This window comes from Somniosus microcephalus, chromosome 9 (genome assembly GCF_052327205.1).
Source record: "Somniosus microcephalus isolate GS21.2 chromosome 9, FLI_Smic_1.0, whole genome shotgun sequence".
Lineage (NCBI taxonomy): Eukaryota > Metazoa > Chordata > Chondrichthyes > Squaliformes > Somniosidae > Somniosus > Somniosus microcephalus.
In genome coordinates, this window is record NC_140995.1 from 4,301,414 (window position 1) to 4,324,253 (window position 22,840).

The following is a 22,840-nucleotide window of genomic DNA, read 5'->3' on the forward strand; positions in this document are numbered from 1 at the left end:
ATCCGGCAGCAAGTGAACATCACAGGAGTGGCTGTTGAGAGCCACGACGATCCAGCAACAGACTGGCAACAGGTGCAGCGCACACCCTTCCCGGACAACAGCGGCGGGAGCCGACCGATGGCATAGAAAAGCCGAGCAGCGTCGACGGGGTAAGAGAGAGGGTGAAGCGCACAGGGCGCGGCTGGGGGTTAAAGAACCGAGCGGCGTCAAGGAAAAACAAGCAGAGAGAGAGAGAGGGTAAAGCAGCAGCTGGGTTCAGGACCGAGCGACGGCAACAGGAAAGGCGCACAGGAGAATGCGCAGAGCACAGCCAGGGCTCAAGGGCTGAACCGCGTCTGCGGGGAGAAGAAGGGAGAGCACGGGAGATGCCATTGAGCCGCGGAGAAGAAGGGAGAGCGCGGGAGATGCCATTTTTTTTGAAGCCGCAGCGGAGAAGAAGGGTGAGCGCGAGAAGGAAGGAAAGCGCGGGAGATGCCATTTTGTTCCAGCGGAGAAGAAGGGAGAGTGCGGGAGACGCAATTTTTGACAGTTAAATCACACCCAGGGATGCCGAAGAGTGGCAGTATCTCTACGTTCGACAATGAAGTCGAAGATTGGGCGACATATGTGGAACGTATTGAGGTGTACTGCAGGGTGAATGAAGTGCCAGATGCTAGGAAAGCACTGGTTTTGTTAAATTCCATGGGTGCAAAAACTTATGGGTTACTGCGAAACCTAATAACCCCAGAGAAGCCTGTGAATAAGAATTTCGAAAGCATACTAGAAATCCTACAGGACCACTTAAACCCCACACCGCTGTTGATAGCAGAACAATTTAAGTTCCATAAAAGGAACCAACACAAAGACGAAAGCAAAGCTGAGTACTTAACGGAACTGCGCAAGCTATCGAAACACTGCCAGTTTGGAGTGGGACTAGCAGATACATTAAGGGACAAGTTTGTGTGTGGGCTTCAAAGTGAAGGAACCCAGAAACGGCTTCTATCAGAAAAGGATCTTACGCTGGACAAGGCTTTCAGTATGACAGTATCACACGAGGCAGCCGCACGGGGCGCTGCAGAGATACAACGGAGACCGCAAGAATACGGCACCAATGAAATGTCATATGGAGCAGGGAAGTGTTATCGCTGCAGCAGAACAACACACGATCAGAAGGATTGTTGGTTCAAGGACCAAGTGTGCAGACAGTGTGGAAAAATAGGACACATAGCAAGAGTCTGCAGCTCAGGGAAGAAAACCAACAGCAAGAAATCTCCACAGGAGAAGTACAAAAAGGTACATAAGGTGATGGACAGTAGTTCAGACAAACAGGGAAATGATACAGACTCCGGAAGCAAGGAAGTGGGTTGTCTGAAACTACATAAGGTAACCAAAATGGAGGATCACCAGACTATCTGGGTCACACTCAAGATAGACGGAGTCCAAGTGAAAATGGAATTGGACACTGGATCAGCCCTAACAGTCATAAACCGAAGGGACTACAAACGGCTATTTCCACATATACCCTTGAAAGCTACAGAGATTTTCTTGAAGACGTACATGGGGCAAAAAGTCTACCCCAAAGGAAAAATAAGGGAGAAAGTGATATACAAAGGCCAGGGTGTAAAGTCTGTGGGTTGTGCAGTTAATAAATACACAGACTTCAGAAGTAACAAACAAACAGGTCTTTACTATTCGAAGGTCCGGGCGAATCTGTCCCAGCAATCATGCCACAACACTTATATACTGGTGTGGTCACTATCGGTATTACAGTATACAGAAGCCAAACAAATAGTGCCACCCGAAAGTAGTCCTCTTAAAGGTGAATGGTTACATTCAATAGTTCCCTTAAAGGTAGACGGGTACATACACTACAATCCTCCCTTTTTAGCTTATTACTTACTAAGTCCATAGTGAACATACATTCTAACATATATACAGGTTTATGTAAGACAGTTCATAGATTCAGTCTTTCCGGGGGTTTCCGGATTCTGTCAGGATAACGCCGCAGTGGTGTCGTCATTTCAGGCGGGCTAGGAGGTGCTTCTGGCAAGGTCGATTCGGCTTGAAAAGCCGTGTCAGGTTCAGCTGACTCCAGTATCACTAGATCGGAAGTAGGTGTTCTGGGTATCTCAGTTTCAACATTACCCGGATAAGGTGGTGAAGTCGGTGGCCCATTTGTGGTGGACCCTATGATTTGGTCAACATGGCACCTTATTATACTGTCTCCAATGTCAACGGTGTACATCAATGGCCCCAGCCTTTTCCCAATAGTTCCAGGCTGCCATTTCTCTGTACGGTAGTCCCGGGCCAAAACTCGTTGACCGATCTGGAAAGATCTAGTGACCCTGTCGTTCATGCCCTGGAATTGTCGGTTCTCTACGTCTCTTCTGACGTTTGGTTTTAGTAAATCCAGCCGGCATCTTAGGCGTCTATTACAGAACATCATTGCGGGAGTTTGATTTGTGACCGCATGTGTCGCATTTCGGTATGCCAACAAAAAGCTATCCACCTTATGTTGCAGACTTATATTTTCATTACTCATGGCCTTTACGGCCTTCTTGAAGGTCTGGACAAACCTTTCAGCCAATCCATTGGAGGCGGGATGGTATGGGGCTGATGTGTAATGTTTAACCCCATTGCTCTTTAAGAATTTCTTGAATTCTTCGGACACAAATTGTGGTCCATTATCAGAACAGATCTGTTCCGGCAGGCCATTCCGAGCAAACATAGTCCTTAACACTGCGATGGTTTTTTCCGTCGTGGTGGTGGTCATCTTAATTACTTCCGGCCACTTGGAGTGGGCATCCACCACTATTAGAAACATCGAGTCCATAAATGGACCAGCAAAGTCGATGTGTACTCTTTGCCAAGGCGATGAGGGCCACTCCCATGGATGCAGAGGAGCCTGGGGTGGCGCGTTCTGAACCCTCTGACATCCTAGGCAGTTCTTCGTGATCTCCTCTATGTCTCCATCAATGCCTGGCCACCACACAAACGCTCTTGCTAGATTTTTCATCTTTACTCCCCCCAGATGTCCTTCGTGCAGCTCCTTTAGCACCTTCTTTTGGAGTTTGGGTGGAATCACCACTCTAGATCCACACATCAGGGTTCCTCGACACACTGACAGTTGTTCTTTCCTCTGTGCAAATGCTTGCAGTGTTGGTTCGTTCTGTGCTGGCCATCCCTCCACCGTTACATCATAGACTCGTGAAAGAGTCGGGTCATTCCTTGTCTCATTCTCAATCATTGAGTTTGTTATCGGTAGACACTCCACTATGGATGAGTGGAACAACTCTACTGGGTCCACTATACTCGCTTCTTCTACCATCGGCAATGGCAAGCGTGACAACCCATCAGCATTTCCATGCTGTTTAGACCTTTTGTACTCAATTTTGTATTGGTGTGCCCCAAGCAACACGGACAACCTTTGTAACCTTTGTGCTGTCATGGTGGAAACGGCCTTATTTGGGTTGAATATGGACACCAACGGCTGGTGATCTGTCAGCAATGTGAACTTTTTACATTGTAGGTAATGGTTGAATTTCTTCACGCCCCACACAAGACTGAGGGCCTCCCTATCTATTTGGGCGTAATTTCGCTCCGCGGGTGTCAATGATCGGGACGCGAAAGCCACAGGCCTTTCCGAGCCATTTGGTAGCCTGTGCGAGAGTACTGCCCCAATTCCATACGGGGAAGCATCGCAAGCTAGACGAAGGGGTAATGCTGGGTTGAAATGAGCCAACACTTCTTCAGAGGTAATCAACTCCTTGCTTCTGCGAAAAGCCTTTTTGCATTCTTCACTCCACTTCCATGGTGTTTCTTTCCGCAACAGGTCATTCAGCGGATGCAGTACCGTGGATAAATTTGGCAGAAACTTGTGATAGTAATTAACCAACCCCAAGAATGATCTTAACTGTGATACGTTTCCTGGAGCGGGGGCCTTCACAACCGCTTCTATCTTTTCGGGTGACTTATGCAGTCCCTCTCGGTCAATGACATGACCGCAGTATGAGATCCGTTTTTGGAAGAACTCACACTTCTTGCGATTAACCCGAAGGCCATACTCCTTCAACCTGGTGAGTACCAGTTTCAAATTCATGAGGTGTTCTTCCTCATCCTTTCCCGTGATTAAAATGTCATCTAAGTAGCACTGCGTGCTTGGAATTCCTTGTAACACCTGTTCCATGGCCCTCTGCCAAATTGCTGGCGCCGAAGCTACCCCAAAGACCAGTCTATTGTAGCGATACAAGCCTCTGTGAGTGTTGATGGTGAGGTACTGGCGTGACTCTTCCTCGACCTCCATCTGTAGATATGCTTGAGCCAGATCTATTTTCGTGAAATGTTTCCCTCCAGCCAACGAAGCAAAGATATCTTCAATCCGCGGAAGCGGTTATTGTACCGTGTGGAGCACCGGATTCACAGTAATCTTGAAATCTCCGCAGATACGGACCTTCCCCGGTCCCCCTGGCTTATTACTCGGAGAGGACTTCATGACGGGAACAATGGGCGTGGCCCACTCACTCCAGTCCACTTTTGACAGAACCCCTGATCGTTCAAGTTCTTCCAGTTCTGCCTCCACAGCTGGTCGTATTGCGTAAGGTACTGATCTGGCCTTAAAAAACTTTGGGCTTGCATTTTCTGCAATCTTAACCTTTGCTTTAATACCTCGCAGCGTCCCCAGTCCTTGCTGGAATACCTCCTTAGCTTCGTCCAATATTCTGGACAACCGTTCAGGTTTGACATCCTCTTTTTCGGAATCCACCGTCATGGTGTTTAGTGACTGCCAGTCCAATTTTATTTTTCAGATCCACTCCCGTCCCAGAAGTGGTGGTCCTCCCTCAGGCAATACATACAGGTCCAACCGGTGATGATCTTTATCCTTGTATCTCACCTTGACTTCTATCATTCCGATGGGGAATACTTTGTGCCCCGTGTATGTCTGTAGTACTAGTTCCGTATCCCGTAGTGGAATATGCTTGAAAAATTTCTTATAGTCATGCTTATTCATGACCGTCAACGCCGATCCGGTGTTCACTTCCATTTTTACTTGGACCTTTGCAATCTGTAGCGTTATCCAGATAGTTTGTCGGTCAGCTTCATTGCTCACGTTGTGAATTCTCAGACTGTCCAGTCCTTTGCATTTGGAGTGTGAGACCGACTTCTGTTCCCTCAGACTCTTCTTAGTCACCTCTTGTACCTTTCCGTACCATTTTTGTGGTGACTTCTTATTGTTGTACGTTGCTCCTGACCGGCATACCTTAGCTATGTGCCCGATCTTGCCACATTTCCTGCATTCTTGGTTTTTACCCCAGCATTGATTCTGGTCGTGTGTTGTCTTCCCACAACGGTAGCATTTTGTTGTGCTCGAAGTAATTTGGTCCACCCCTAGTGCCGCCGCCTTTAGCTGCATTTCCGCCGTTCCTTTCGCTGCGGCTTCATGCGATGCAGCTATGAGGACAGCCCTGTCCAGTGTGAGGTCATTTTCTTCCAGTAGTTGCTTCTGCGTTCCTTCTTTGGACAATCCGCATACGAACTTGTCACGCAGTGCCTCTGTCAGATTCCCTCCAAACTGGCAGTATTTCGCTATCCTACGCAGTTCGACCAAGTATTCCGCATTGCTTTCGTCTTTCCTCTGCGTTCTTGCGTAGAATTTGAATCGTTCAGCCAGCATCAACGGTGTGGGGTTCAAGTGATCCTTCAGCACTGCTACAATATCATCGAAAGTCTGATCTGCCGGTTTAGCTGGTGAGAGAAGATTCTTCAACACCCCGAATGTTTTCGCACCCATCATGTTAAGTAAGGTTAAAGCTTTTTCCTCCTTAGCTATTTTGTTAGCCTTACAATGTATCTCAATACGTTCTACGTACGTGGCCCAGTCTTCTATCTCCGAATTGAACTCGTTGATGTCCGCCCGCTTAGGCATCTTTCTTTCCTTGGGCACAACACAAGTATTTCTGCAAGTATTCTTATTTATTTGTTTATTTCTAAGATGGCGGTTTTCCCGCGAAAATGGCGGTTTCCCGCTCTTTCCTTCTCGCCCCGCCCACTTCAATCGTCTTCCCCGCCTAATGGCGGCTTCCCGCGTTTCTTCCCTGGTGGAAGGGGTACGCTTTCCCCGCAGCGGACAGGTTCAGCCGCTGGGCTGGCTTCCGCACAGCTCCCCTTACTCGGCTCTGTCTTTTCCTCCCGCCCGCACGGCTCTACCGGCGCTGGGTACACCCCGTTAACGGAGGACAGTTCAGCCGCTGGACTGGCTCTCGCGCAGTCTCTCACCCCGTTTTCGGCTGTGTCTCTCTCCCACTCCCGCACGTTCGGTTTTGCCGGCTCTGAGTACCCCGTTGGTGGAGAACAGCTCAGCCGCTGGACTGGCTCCTCGCAGTCTCTCTCTCCGCACCCAGCTCTCACCCGCACGGTTCCCGTTCGCCTCCCCAGCCCTCTCGCAGACCGGTGTTTCCCTCCCCGGCTGCGGCTGGGTTTCTCTTCCCGCGCCTACTCGCAGGCTCAGCGCTTCGTGGCTGCGGTCGCTGCCCGGAGTTTTCCCGCCGATCGCGGTCCGGCTGTCACCCGACGCCGTTGGACCCGACTTTTGGCCGGCACAGCTCCCCCTCGACCGAGGTCGAGTGCTCTGCCCTTATCCTTCGGATACTTCTACACCTTCCCCTACTCACAGTCTCTTCGGCCGCCTTGTTTCTTGCTGGTCGGCTCACTCCGCACCGTGGCAGAAGGGTAGTCAGTGCCTGTTGCTGATACAGCTTTTGTTGTTAGTCTTCCTGCTTTCTGTTGTTGCAGCCTCGTGTTTTCTTTTGGTAGCACGACGAGGGCGGTTGTCTCTCTTCGACGCTCTTCGTTGCTTTTGGTAATCTTGCCGCAGGGTACGATCGGACTCGTCGCCACTGTAAAGTCTGTGGGTTGTGCAGTTAATAAATACACAGGCTTCAGAAGTAACAAACAAACAGGTCTTTACTATTCGAAGGTACGGGCGAATCTGCCCCAGCAATCATGCCACAACACTTATATACTGGTGTGGTCACTATCGGTATTACAGTATACAGAAGCCAAACAAATAGTGCCACCCGAAAGTAGTCCTCTTAAAGGTGAACGGTTACATTCAATAGTTCCCTTAAAGGTAGACGGGTACATACACTACACAGGGAATACCTAAAATGGACCTATGTGTATTGCCAGATGGAGGACCACCACTACTAGGACGTGAATGGAGCTGGAAGATACAATTAGATTGGCATTCCATACAGGCACTGAAGGTTGAGGCCAAAAAGGATGATGACGCCACACCTGGACGACTGTCAAAAATGCTAACTGACGCACAAGAAGTGTTCCAGGAGGGACTCGGAACACTAAAAGGCATAACAGCAATGATTAAAATAGAGGAAAATGCAAGTCCAAAGTTTTTTAAGGCCAGACCGGTGCCTTATGCAATCCGACCAGCCGTTGAAGCAGAGCTGGAAGGGTTGGAACGTTCAGGAGTACTGTCCAAAGTAGACTGGAGCGAGTGGGCTACACCCATCGTCCCTGTAATGAAGAGGTCGTTGAGTAATACGCCTGGGAAACCAAAGAAGGTCCGCATCTGTACGGATTTTAAGGTGACAGTGAACCCAGTCCTTCACATGGTACAATATCCACTTCCACGGATTGAGGATATTTTCGCCTCGCTATCTGGAGGTAAACGCTTCACCAAAATTGATCTAGCCCAGGCGTACTTGCAAATGGAGGTAGAAGAAGCCTCGAAACAATACCTCACGATCAACGCTCATAAAGGTCTCTATCAATACAACCAACTGGTGTTCGGGGTAGCATCGGCTCCGGCTATTTGGCAAAGGGCAATGGATCAAGTCCTGCAAGGGATTCCAGGGACTCAGTGTTATTTGGACGACATCCTGGTCATGGGCGAAAATGACAGTGATCACCTCGCCAACCTGGAGAAGGTGCTCACTCGATTAAAGGAATATGGGCTACGAGCTAATCGCCACAAGTGCGAGTTTTTCCAGAAGCAGATCTCGTATTGTGGCCACATTATTGATGAAGAAGGGTTACATAAGTCTCCTGAAAAGATTGAGGCAGTAGTCAAGGCTCCAGCACCGGAAAATGTATCACAACTGAGGTCGTTCCTTGGCTGGTAAACTACTACCATAAGTTCTTACCAAATTTGTCTACAGTAGTACACCCACTGAATACCCTACTGCAAACGGGGGTACCGTGGAAGTGGAATGACGAATGTAAACGAGCTTTCCAGAAGTGCAAAGAAATGATCACATCAAAAGAGGTGTTGACCCATTTCAACCCAGCACTACCAATTCGGTTGGCATGTGATGCATCACGCTATGGTATTGGAGCGGTGCTGTCGCACAAATTCCCAGACGGGTTGGAGAGGCCAGTAGCCTTTGCATCTCGGTCACTAACCTCAGCCGAACGCAACTACGCCCAGATCGACAGGGAGGCCCTCAGCCTAGTATGGGGAGTAAAAAAATTCAACCACTATCTGCATGGGCAGAAGTTCACCTGGCTGACTGACCACCAACCATTTGTCTCCATCTTTAATCCAAAGAAGGGCGTTCCGTTGATGACTGCACAACGGTTACAAAGATGGTCCCTTTTTCTAGGGGCGAAACAATATGAAATAGAATATAAAGGCACGAAACAGCATGGAAACGCTGATGGGCTATCACGCTTGCCACTGCCTACTGTGGAGGAAGCATCAGCAGTGGACCCTATCGAGATATTTTATTCGTCAATAATTGAACGATTGCCAGTAACTAACGCGGATATAGAGAAGGAGATCCGCAATGATCCGACACTGTCTCGGGTACATGATTTGACGGTGAGGGGATGGCCAACACATGGCGACTCACTGTTGCCAGCATTCTCATCCAGAAGAGAACAGCTGTCAGTATGCCAGGGGACCTTGATGTGTGGATCCCGAGTGGTTATTCCACCCAAGTTAAGGGAGAGAGTGCTCAATGAGCTTCGCGAAGGTCATCTGGGAGGGGTAAAAATTAAAAGCCTTGCTAGGGCTTATATGTGGTGGCCGGGGATTGATCAACAAATCGAAGACCTAACCAAGAGCTGCTCAGGATGCCAGAAGGTCCAAAATGCACCACCACATGCCCCTCTACACCCATGGGAGTGGCCCTCCTCTCCATGGCAACAGGTGCATATTGATTTTGCTGGTCCATTCATGGACTCAATGTTCTTAATAGCAGTGGATGCGCACTCGAAATGGCCTGAGGTGATAAAAATATCCTCAACCACTACAGAGAAAACGATTGCAGTCCTGCGGACCATATTTGCCAGGAACGGCTTGCCAGAGCAGATTTGCTCTGATAATGGACCAAAGTTTGTGTCCAAAGATTTTCGGAAATTTATGAGAAGGAATGGGGTAAGGCATTACACATCCACCCCGTATCATCCAGCCACAAACGGATTGGCTGAGAGGTTCGTACAAACCTTTAAAAAGGCGATAAAAGCCATGTGCGATGATGAAATTCCACTACAGCATAAGGTGGACAATTTCCTGTTAGCCTACAGAAATGCGACACATGCAGTTACCAACCAGACCCCGGCCATGATGTTCTTTAACCGAAGGTTGAGATCTCGTCTGGATTTGCTCAGACCAAATGTGCGAAGAAATGTTGAGGATAAACAATTCCAGCACATCAATGAGAAGCCGACAAGGAGCTTCAATGTAGGGCAACCAGTCTTGGCCCGTGACTACCGAACAGAGAAATGGCAACCTGGAACGATGTGCACACGGCAGGGGCCATTAATGTACACAGTGGATGTCGGGGAGAGCATTGTGAGACGCCACGTCGACCAGATCTTAGCATCACAGGAACGAGTCAACCCCATGTCTCGTGTACCTGGGGATGAACCCGACATACCGGTAGCATCTACCTCAGAAACAGTAGCAGTGGAAACTGATGAACTAACCGACGAAAAGGGGCCAGAATCGCCTCCGCACCAAGAACAAGAACCTCAGGGAAGGCGCTATCCCGAAAGGATCAGGAAGCCGCCCCAAAGACTGAATTTATAAATGGACTATTTTCAGTTAATGTTGCATGTTAAAAATGTTAATTGTTAAATGAATGTTATGGTACTGTTAATCTAAAAGGGGAGGAATTGTTGTGTTTGTACCTTTAAGAGAGAACTGTTTTACAGCTCCTGTATACTGTAGTACCGGCAGTGACCACACCTGTATATAAAGCCGGAGCAGGCTTCTGTACTTCAGTCGTGAGACTACTCTACTCTAGTAAACACCTGTTGATTGTTAAGTTACAGCCTCCGTGTAGTTCTTGGGGAAACATCCTATTTAATGAATCACGGATCTAACACCTCCCACATTCCACCCTACGTAGACTTCAGGTCATCCAAAACTCGGCTGTCCGTGTCCTAACTCGCACCAAGTCCCGTTCGCTCATCACCCCTGTGCTCGCTGACCTACATTGGCTTCCGGTTAAGCAAAATTCTCATCCTTGTTTTCAAATCCCTCCGTGGCCTCGCCCCTTCCTATCTCTGTAATCACCTTCAGCCCCACAACCCCCCGAGATATCTGCGCTCCTCTAATTCTGCCCTCTTGAGGATCCCTGATTATAATCGCTCCAGCATTGGTGGCCGTGCCTTCTGTTGCCTGGGCCCTAAGCTCTGGAATTCCCTGCCTAAACCTCTCCACCTCGCTACCTCTCTTTCTTCCTTTAAGACGCTCTTTAAAACCTACCTCTTTGGCCAAGCTTTTGGTCACCTGCCCTAATTTATCCTTATGTGGATCAGTGTCAAATTTGTTGTCTTAAAATATTCCTGTGAAGCGCCTTGGGACGTTTACTACGTTAAAGGCGCTATATAAATACAAGTTGTTGTTGTTGTTGCAGCATCTGAACCAATAAAACCAGTAACATGAGGTACTTTTAAAACAAAGTCACCTTAAGAAATGCAGCCAACGATTTTTTCTATCAAAAATTGTATTAAAAACTTCACATATGAAAAATTGTTCAATAAAAACAATACTGTACTGTCAGGGTAGCGCAAAAGTTGAAAAAAAACAAAGCCTGTTCCCCTTGAATAGCTCTATTACTCTTGGAATTTGCTTTCATTCCAAATGCTTGCTGAAGAGAAAAAAAAGCAAATCAAAGACAAAAATTGTACCAGGTGTTCATTTCCATTCAAAGCTGGGGCTTTAATGAGGCTGAGGCTTGAAAGAAGTCTCTCCGGGGTCGAGGTGACTCCAAGATGTCAGTTTGGAAGCAAGTCAACCCTCCGTGCAGCCTCGGTAATCTGAAACCTGAGGCAGGCAGGTTTTTAGTGCTCCAGAGCACCCTTTGACAGTCACCCGGCCAAACCAGCTCTGTAGAGGAGCTTGGAAGAGCAGCCCTATCACTGGTGACTGATTGTCTTCCTGCTTGATGCCAGATAACTATACAGAGCAAATGAATAAGGTGGTCCTCAGTGGACAAGCAGTGGGAAACTTACCAATTTACTCTGACAAGCTGCATTGTCTTAGCTAGATGAATTCCAACAGTACTCTTGTATACACTTGAGAGTGGCGAAACTTCATCAATCTCTGCCCACACTCTCTGGACTCTGAATGACGTCAATATTAGGACAAAGCGTGCCTGCCCGAGAAGGCAAACAGAAACCCTACAAGTAGATGCAGATTTCCCAGTAGCTTGTATTGGAAACTATTAAACACGGTGATGGATTTTTGTGTCTGCCAGACAGCCAGACAACCAAAAAATAAATATAAGAAAGTTTGCTTGTATGCAGATATACTGGCAGGAAAAATAAGGAAAGACAGTAATCCATGTGAATGAGTGAGAAAGAAAAAGGTCCAGAAATTCGACCATGCAATGCCCCTTTTTCTGGTGTCGGCAAAAAAAACATTGGAGTCCAGGGCCAATGCCTGAAACAATGGTTAGGGGGAAAAATTCAGTATCGCCCCGTTTGGGGCGCCATTATCAGCCGTGCGCAAAGTTTAGCGCCTGGCGCTAATTATCGCCTCCGACATCAAACTTGGCTTTTATCGCCCCTGGAGGTGATTGGAGCGCTAAATCAGGCGCTTCACACCTGTCTTAAGGCGCAAAGGCCGAGGAGCGAGGCGCTACCTCAGAGTGCTGGCGAAGCAAGGAAGGGCAAATCAAAATAAACCTGCAAAGTGCTGCTCAGTACTCAAAACTCCTCACAGCGGTGAATCTCTCCAGAAGTCTCTCTCTCTCTCTCTCTCTCTCTCAGAATGCATGGTGCAAAAATGTCACCAACAAAAAAACGCAGGAAGCGGTCCCCTTTAAATAGCGCTCCCTCAGTCCCTTTCTGACTGCAAAACGTTCCCCTCAACCTGTCGTTGCTAGCGGCAGGCGGTAAGGCAGGGGGCGCTGTAGTGTATGTGCTTTAAGTCAGAACTACTTTTTACAGCTCCTGTATACTGTAGTACCGGCAGTAACCACACCGGTATATAAGCTGTGCGCATGCCTCTGTACCCCAGTCTAGAGATGACCCTCCTCCAGTAAAGACCTGTTGTTTGTTTATGTACAGCATCCGTGTAATTATTTATCCACTGAACCGCTGGGGAGGCTGTGGAGAGCCGGGCTTGGTTCCCCAGCCACAACGAGCAGCAAGAGACCGACGACAGGTCCAGAGCAGACCCTTCCCGAGCAGCGGCGGCTGGAGCTGACCGACGGCAGAGAGAGAGAGCCGGGCAGCGTCGACGGGGTAAGAAAGAGGGTGAAGAGAGCAGGGCGCAGCTGGGGATTGATCACCGAGCGGCGTCGAGGAAAAATACTGCAAACCGGAGAGAGAGAGAGTAAGAAACAGCCGGGTTCTAGACTGAGCGGCGTCGACAAATATCAAGAGAAGAACACGCAGAGCACAGCCAGGGATCACGGGCTGATCAGGGTCCGCGGGGCGAAGCAAGGGGAGATGCCATTGAGCCGCGGAGAAGAAGGAAGAGCGCGGGAGATGCCATTTTGCGAAGCCGCAGCGGAGAAGACGGGCGAGCGCGGGAAGGAAGGAAAGCGTGGGAGACGCCATTTTGTGCCAGCGGAGAAGAAGGGGAAGCGCGGGAGGCACCATTGGGGATAGTTAACGCACAACCAAGGATGCCGAAGAGAGGCAGTATCTCTACGTTCGACAATGAAGTCGAAGATTGGACGACATATGTGGAATGTATTGAGGTGTACTGCAGGGCGAATGAAGTGCCAGATGCTAATAAAGCACTGGTTCTGTTAAATTTCATGGGTGCAAAAACTTATGGGTTACTGCGAAATCTAATAACCCCAGAGAAGCCGGTAAACAAGGATTTTGGAAGCATAGTAGAAATCCTACAGGATCACTTACGCCCCACACCGCTGCTGATAGCAGAACGATTTAAGTTCCATAAAAGGAACCAACACAAAGACGAAAGCAATGCTGAGTACCTAACGGAACTGCGCAAGCTATCGAAATACTGCCAGTTTGGAGCGGGACTAGCAGACACGTTAAGGGACAAGTTTGTGTGTGGGCTACAAAGTGAAGGAACCCAGAAACGGCTTCTATCAGAAAAGGACCTTACGCTGAACAAAGCTTTCAATATGGCAGTATCACACGAAGCAGCCGCAAGGGGCGCTGCAGAGATACAACGGAGACCGCAAGAATACGGCACCAACGAAATGACCTATGGAACAGGGAAGTGCTATCGCTGCGGCAGAGCAACACATGACCAGAAAGATTGTTGGTTCAAGGACCAAGTGTGCAGACAGTGTGGGAAAGCAGGACACATAGCAAGAGTCTGCAGGTCTGGGAAGAAAACCAACAGTAAGAAATCTCCACAGGAGAAGTACAAAAAGGTACACCAGGTGATGGACAGTGGTTCAGACGAACAGAAAAGTGACACAGACTCCGGAAGCAAGGAGCTGGGTTGTCTGAAACTACACAATGTAACCGAAATAGAGGATCACCAGACTATCTGGGTTACACTCAAGATAGACGGAGTCCAAGTGGAAATGGAATTGGACACAGGGTCAGCTCTAACAGTCATAAATCAAAGAGACTACAAGCGGCTATTTTCACACATACCCTTGAAAGCTACAGAGATTGTCTTGAAGACGTATATGGGGCAAAAAGTCTACCCCAAAGGAAAAATAAGGGTGAAAGTGACATATAAAGTCAGGAAATACCTAAAATGGATATATATGTATTGCCAAATGGAGGACCACCACTGCTAGGACGTGAGTGGATCTGGAAGATACATTTAGATTGGCATTCCATACAGGCACTGAAGGTGGAGGCCAAAAAGGATGACGACGTCACACCTGGACGACTGTCAAAAATGCTAACTGACGCACAAGAAGTGTTCCAGGAGGGACTAGGAACACTAAAAGGAATAACAGCAACAATTAAAATAGAGGATAATGCAAGCCCAAAGTTTCTGAAGGCCAGGCCAGTGCCTTATGCGATCAGACCAGCGGTTGAAGCAGAGCTGGAAGGGTTGTGTTGAAGTCTCGACTCCCGAGTAAGACTCTTTAAACACAAAGTATCGTTAAAGACAGGCTTTATTTGCTTGCAAGGGAAGAGTTGTGTAGTCAAGGGCTACATCAGACCTCTTCAAAGTAATACAGAATTTGTAACATATTTATACAGTACAGAAACAAAACAGGCTTTCTATGCCACATGACATAGTATTGAATCATACCTGATTACAAAGGCACAGACCTTGCGATTTATTGGAACAACGTATTCCAGGCTTCGTTAGAATAACGAACAGAAATACCTTGAGATAAGATTAATTAATCCTTTATTATGGGATCCTTCTGTTCTCCCACTGTACCAACTGAGCCTGTGAGCAGATGTTTACCTTATCCTGTCCTTGGCTATTTGTTTGGTAAATGAGGCTCCTTGTTAAGCTTGTCACAGATAAGGAGTATGTATGTAGCATTCCTAAATTGTCTCATCCCCTTGAAACTGATTAGTAAATCATGCTGTCGGCCATTTGAGTTTTTTTCTATGCCCAGGAAGCCATTTTGTGTCTAAGTGAGAAACTGTACTTCCACATTCTTCCCTTTTGTCCTACTAGGACAACATAACTGAAATTAGCCTCTTCCTATCGGTCCTCATACCAAATTTAGATTTTAGCCAAGGATACCGACTTCTTTGCCGTTTTGAACCATCCCCGGGATTTACCTGTATTGATGGTTGACCTTGTCTAAGATCGTACTTCTTCTCTGTCTATTCTTAGTGTTTGGGCGTGTGTTCTTGTAGGGTTTAATTATGTTTGATTTGATTTCAGGTTTATGTCTTTGTATAGTTCTGCAGCTTATGTTAGCCTGCAGTGTTCTAATTTCCCTGCAGCTTATATTAGCCTGCAGTTCTCATTTGAGTGGAAAAATATGTTTTACAGAAAGAGGAGAGCATGTGGAATATATATGTATATATTTTGTCTAAGTCTTCTAATCCTTATAATTGTATTTTATTCAATCGTCTCAGTTCCTCATCTAGGGGACCATTCTTTTCCTCTACTGACTTTACTTCTCTCTGTATCATCATATTCATTGCAGGCAAGACTGCCTTGCCTAACCTATTGCAACAACACTTAATCGTTGTGACAAACAGAACAATGCATACAATCAGGGCTATTACTACTACCAGTCCATGCAATAATATTTGTCCTACTGATCCCAGCCATCCTCCCAATATCCAGTCAGCCCAGCCTGGGTTCTTTGGGTTTTCATACTGACTTACTGCGTCTAACATATTCGTAAGACATGTACAAAAAAGTATTCACGTGTAATTCTCGTTTCTTTCGGGATCTTTCCCCATCTCCTTGGCATATTAGACTCAGTAGTCCGATTAGTATACAAAATATAAGTAACGTCTTCATTGTTAGAGTCTTTCAAAATTCAATTGGCTTTATTCGGCGCCTTCTTGCAGTGGGATGCGTGAATCCAGGAAGATCTTTCCTTGACTTTTACGGCTGTGTTTGTAGTCAGGAGCACTTGATATGGTCCTTCGAAGCGTGGTTGTAGACCGTTCTTCCTTTTAAAAACCTTCACGTAGACGTCATCTCCAGGTTCCAAGTCGTGGCACTTTCCCTCTGCTGGACTCGTTTGAGCTTCCTTTACCTGTTGGTGAAAGCTGGAAATACATTTAGTTAATGCGATGCAATAGTTTAGCATAGCCTCGTCCATTTTATGAATGTCCATTTGTTTCACCGTAAATGGTGCCGAAAATGGCAGTCTTAGGGGTCGTCCCATAACAATCTCATGTGGAGACAGTCCATTTGTCCTGTTAGTTGCTGCTCGCATTATCATCAATGCTAAGGGTAATAGTTCGACCCATTTAAGTCCAGTTTCATTGCAAAGTTTAGAAAGTTTATTCTTCAGCACTCCATTATGTCTTTCCACCAGTCCTGCGGATTGTGGATGATAACTGCAGTGAAAATGCTGGTTAATCTGCAAAGCTTTACATAGTTCTTTTATAATTGCTCCAGTGAAGTGCGATCCTCTGTCGCTTGAAAGCTGCATAGGTATTCCAAACCTTGGTATGATTTCTTTTAACAAGCACTTTGCTACTGTTACAGCATCATTCTTTTTACATGGGAAAGCTTCGACCCATCTTGAAAACATATCTATAATTACTAACACATACTTAAATCCTAAACATGGAGGTAATTCAATAAAATCCATTTGCAAATTTACAAAAGGGCCTGATGGATTCGGGTGGGAGGCAGCCTGTACTTTCTCTGTTTTACCTGGATTCATTTCCTGGCATGTGGTGCACCTTTCACTGATTTGTTTTGCAATTGCCGAAATACCTGGTGCATACCATGTTTGATTAATATAGTCTGCCATCCCCCCTTTGTCCGCATGCGTGAAAACATGAACGCATCGGGCAATCCATGGAAGTAAAGACTTTGGAGCCACCATGCGGCCGTCATGGTGAACCCATACCCCTTCAGGCGTTTTAAAGCAAAAATCCCTTGCCCAACTTAACACTTCGTCCGAGTTAGCCTGTGACTGAAAGGCTAAAACATCATTAATAGAAGGTGGGTCATTATCTGATTTTTGTTGACACAAAACAAAAGCTGAGATCTGTGGCCCTGTATCTGACAGAGTGGCTGATTTAGCAGCTCTATCTGACCGCTCGTTACCCAAGGATATCTGATCCTGACTACCTGTATGAGCCTGACATTTAATAACTGAAATCTTAGTGGGGCACACTAGAGCCTTTAAAAGATTATTGATTTGCTCAGCATTCTTAATAGTTGACCCTGAGGAAGTTAGAAACCCCCTTAATTTCCAGATCTGTCCGTAATCGTGAGCAACTCCAAAAGCATACCTGGAGCCGGTATAAATGTTAACAGTTTGATCAGTAGCCAATATACAAGCTCTGGTAAGAGCAAAGAGTTCTGCTTGTTGCGCTGAAAAGGATTGAGGTAGTGAGAGTGCCTCCACAATCGAGTGATCATCTGATATGGCATATCCAGCCCTAGGTGATCCCTTGTCATCCCTAAGGGCTGACCCGTCTACGTAGTACGCTAAGTCACTATTGGAGATAGGAGTTTCTGATAAATCTGTTCGGGGCTTAGTCACCAATTGGGTGATCATTTTGCAGCAATGTGGAGTTCCGTCTTCTTCTGTGGGTAGCAGCGTGGCTGGATTCAAGGCCGAACATCTTTGAATTAGGAGATTAGAGTTGGATAATAACTCAACCTCATATTTACTGCTGCGGGCTGACGTCAGATGTTGAGTGGCGTATTTTGATAACAGTACTTCCACTGAATGTGGTACAAACAAAATGGTTCGGTGATTAAGCGTGATGCCTTGAGCCTGTTGTACAGCGTAATAGGCAGCAGCTAGAATTGGCAGGCATCCAGGCAGGCCGCATGCAACGGGATCCAATTGAGTAACTGTCTTTTATAGTCGTGTCTTTTCCCGTGCCTTCATAAAAGGCAGTGCAATGCAGATTCATGTGCTAGCTGTCTAATTTCAAATCTTTCTGGTACTCTGAGACTGTTCTTGAGGCACGGTGTAGTGCTCCTACAATTATCATTAGTTTATGGCTTATTTCTTGGTTTTCATTTGCCCACTGGTAGACGATGGGAGGGGAGCATTCTTGTAAAAGGCACATGGTACATCTATCGGTCGGAACGTGTATCTGCAGTCCCTTTTTCTGAACAAATTATTGTTGCCTGCATTTTGCACAACAAGTCTCTCCCTAAAAGGTTCATGGGGGCGTCGTCTGATAACAAAAAGAATGTTGGCCAGAAAAATTATCTGCTCGTATTTGTAACGGTTGTGACCATGTCAGAGTCTGTGAGACACCAGAAAGTCCTATGCAGGTAACATCCTTGTCAGTGCATGGAATTCCTGTAGCGTATTGTTTTGTCAATAGTGAGGTTGTGGCTCCTGTGTCGACGAGAAAAGGGACATTCTTGCCTTGCATATTTATGGATAGATATGGCTCATCTCTAGAATTTAGCGATACTAGTGGTAATTGGAGAGTGTGGTTATTGTTCGGGGCCGTTTCTCCGTGTCATGCTGAATAATTTTGCCCTGGGGCTCCGAATTGTCCTTCCATAATCTGACCTCCCCAAGGATCCCCTGTTGTAAAGCCTGCTTGTGGATGAGTGTGAACCTGGGCTTGGGTATTTGTATTTACTGGGGCACCTCCCCAGCCTTGATTTTGCTGTTTGGGGAACGGGCAATTGGACTTCCAGTGTCCGATCTGACCACAGTTAAAACACGGAGAGTTTGTGCCTCTTCCGTTCCACTGGCCTCTGCCAGTCCCTCCTCTACTATTTCCTCTAAATCCGCCTCTGTTATACCCTCTACCTCGTCCCCTGTTTTGACCCTGGTAGTGAGTAGTAGTCTGGGCGGTCGGGGCTGGAGAAGCTGCTTGCTCCATTAACAAGGAAACTTTACTCTTTTGATCTTTATTCCTTTCCTGTATTCCTTTCAAGATTTGTGTCAATTCAGGAATGGTTTTATGTCTCCAGTCAAGGCAAAATAAAGTCAACGGTTCCTTAAGTTCTGTTCTGAGGCCGTTTACAAGGGCGTTAATTAAAGGGATTTGGTCATTTTCTTTTGTCATACCCGAATGCTGTCCCATAACTGCTTCCATTCTTTCTATATAATCCTCAACGTCTTCATCCCTTTTCTGAGTTGTCTCAATTATCTTATCTAGTGTTGATTATATTCTCCTGACTTACAGCACTGGGGTCGGGTGATTCACCACCCGCTGCGCCTTGTTGTTGCACTTCGTATTCAGGAGGCGGGGCTGGTCTTCTGAACCATCCCTGATCCTCGTCATCACTGGAATGAGTCGTGGGCATGGGAGGATATTCACAGGGAGGAGCGGTAGGCTTCGGGTTTTGTCTTAAAGGCATTAGCGTAACCTTTTCTTGTTTAATCAATTTATTCATTAGATCTCTTTTCTTATTTTTGTTCTCAATTTTACCAGCTAATATGCTGCGTTCCTTACGTTTTTCTGCTTCCCTTTTCCTATCTGAGAAGGCAGACCAATTTACTGATTTTGCACCCCTTCTACGTGGGTCTCTGCCTGCTAGGCAGTTTTCTAGACACGTGATTCTATCTAGATTAAATGTACCATCCACGGGGAAAGGGTGTCTGTCTTTCTTGGTCCATCTAGCCCACTTAGGTAAATCATTTATGGATATCTGACCATAGTAGGTAAAGACATAAGAAGCGGGAGTTCCTTTTTTTTTCTGGGATCTTGCTCTGTGCAGCTCCCATCTTAGTTTGTATGGTTTTTTTTTTTAACTAGGCTCTCTTCTTCTAGATCGCAAGTTTCGCCCCTTACCCCCTTACGACTATTACTGACTGTCCAAAGGACCACAAGTGATGAAAAATAACAAGTAATAACAACAGTCAAAGAAATGACAAGTAATGCAGCCGCCCAAACAGGCAAACAGACCAAATATTCAGACATTTATCTTATACTCTAAACTAAACAAATAGTCAATTCTCAGTTTGCGTTGTACGCCACTACAAGCTGAGTCCTCAACATTTAACTTATACTTTATGTGAGAGTCTTCTGTCTTAACGTTGTCAACAATCAACAAACAAAACGGAAAACAATGGTTGCGATAATTCTTAACCTCTATATTCATATAAAATCCTTATGCTTTAATGCGAGGGGCTTGAACCCTCGTAGAAGGTATCTCAACGGAGAATAGTCCCAAGCCTGGTAATACAGGTCATTAAAACACAGTGACAATCCTCAAACGATACTTTCTGCCGCGGGACTCCGCCCCAGCTCAAGGGACCCACCCTTGATACTGCAGTTTTAACTTGATACCTTATCTGTCTGGGACTCAGCCCTGTCGACTTTCCTCTTGCCTTCTTTGCCCGATACTTTTTTTAAAAAAAGACTTGAGTTGTCAGTATTCTCCTCCTTTCAGTGGTCAACAATAAAAGAAGCAAAAGTTGCAGGATTCAACTCAAGTCTGAAACACGAGTCTTAACTTGATCGCAGTACTCCCGTCGGAAGAAACAGACCACACCAATTCAATATTTAATGAGAAATCCTTTTATGTGATAAAACATCACTGTGGCCAGTCAGGATCTGTCATTAGAGATTCACGATGTCCTTTTCCGTGACTTACCGAAAGGCAGCAAGCGATCTCGGTGGAACCTCCAAGTAATACTGTCGAAGTCTTGACTCCCTAGTAAGATTCTTTAAACACAAAGTATCGTTAAAGACAGGCTTTATTTGCTTGCAAGGGAAGAGTTGTGTAGTCAAGGGCTACATAAGACCTCTTCAAAGTAATACAGAATTTGTAACATATTTATACAGTACAGAAACAAAACAGGCTTTCTATGTCACATGACATAGTATTGAATCATACCTGATTACAAAGGCACAGACCTTGCGAATTATTGGAACAACGTATTCCAGGCTTCGTTAGAATAACGAACAGAAATATCTTGAGATAAGATTAATTAATCCTTTATTATGGGATCCTTCTGTTCTCCCACTGTACCAACTGAGGCTGTGGGCCGATGTTTACCTTATCCTGTCCTTGGTTATTTGTTTGGTAAACGAGGCTCCTTGTTAAGCTTGTCACAGATAAGGCGTATGTATGTAGCATTCCTAAATTGTCTCATCCCCTTGAAACTGATTAGTGAATCATGCTGTCGGCCATTTGAGATTTTTTTTTATGCCCAGGAAGCCATTTTGTGTCTAAGTGAGAAACTGTACTTCCACAGTTGGAACGTTCAGGAGTACTGTCCAAAGTGGACTGGAGCGAGTGGGCTACACCCATCGTCCCTGTAATGAAGAGGTCGTTGAGTAATACGCCTGGGGAACCAAAGAAGGTCCGCATCTGCGGGGTTTTAAGGTGACAGTGAACCCAGTCCTTCACACGGTGCAATATCCACTTCCACGAATTGAGGATATTTTCGCCTCGCTATCTGGTGGTAAACGCTTCACCAAAATTGATCTAGCCCAGGCGTACTTGCAAATGGAGGTAGAAGAAGCTTCGAAACATTACCTTACGATCAACACCCATAAAGGTCTCTATCAATACAACCGGCTGGTGTTTGGAGTAGCCTCAGCTCCGGCTATCTGGCAAAGGGCGATGGATCAGGTCCTGCAAGGGATTCCAGGGACCCAGTATTATTTGGACGACATCTTTGTCACGGGCAAAAATGACGGTGATCACCTCGCTAACTTGGAGAAGGTGCTCACCAGATTAAAGGAGTATGGGCTACGAGCTAATCGCCACAAGTGCGAGTTTTTCCAGAAACAGATCTCGTATTGTGGCCACGTCATCGATGAAGAGGCGTTACATAAGTCCCCTGACAAGATTGAGGCAGTAGTCAAGGCTCCAGCACCGGAAAATGTGTCACAACTGAGGTCGTTCCTCGGGCTGGTAAACTATTACCACAACTTCTTACCAAATTTTTCTACGGTACTACACCCGCTGAACACCCTACTGCAAACAGGGGTACCATGGAAGTGGGATGACGAACGTAGACGAGCTTTCCAGAAGTGTAAAGAATTGATCACATCAAAAGAGGTGTTGGCCCATTTCAACCCAGCACTACCAATTCGTTTGGCATGTGATGCATCACCCTACGGCATTGGAGCGGTGCTGTCGCACAAATTCCCAGACGGGTTGGAGAGGCCAGTGGCCTTTGCATCTCGGTCACTAACCTCAGCCAAGCGCAACTACACCCAGATTGACAGGGAGGCCCTCAGCCTAGTATGGGGAGTAAAAAAATTCAACCATTATCTGCATGCGCAGAAGTTCACCTTGCTGACTGACCACCAACCACTTGTCTCCATCTTTAATCCTAAGAAGGGCGTGCCAGTAATGACTGCACAGCGGTTACAAAGATGGTCCCTGTTTCTAGGGGCGAATCAATATGAAATAGAATATAAAGGCATGAAACAGCATGGGAACACTGATGGGCTATCGCGTCTGCCACTGCCTATGGTGGAGGAAGCACCAGCAGTGGACCCTATCGAGATATTTTATTCGTCGATAATTGAACGATTGCCAGTAACAAACGCGGATATAGAGAAGGAGACCCGCAATGATCCGACGCTGTCACGGGTATATGAATTGACGGTGAGGGGATGGCCAACACATGGCGACTCACTGTTGCCAGCATTCTCATCCAGAAGAGAACAGCTGTCAGAATGCCAGGGGACAGTGATGTGTGGATCCAGAGTGGTGATTCCACCCAAGTTATGGGAGAGAGTGCTAAAGGAGCTACATGAAGGTCATCTGGGGGGAGTGAAAATGAAAAGCCTTGCTAGGGCTTATGTGTGGTGGCCGGGAATCGATCAACAAATCGAAGACCTAACTAAGAGCTGCTTAGGATGCCAGAAGGTCCAAAATGCACCACCACATGCC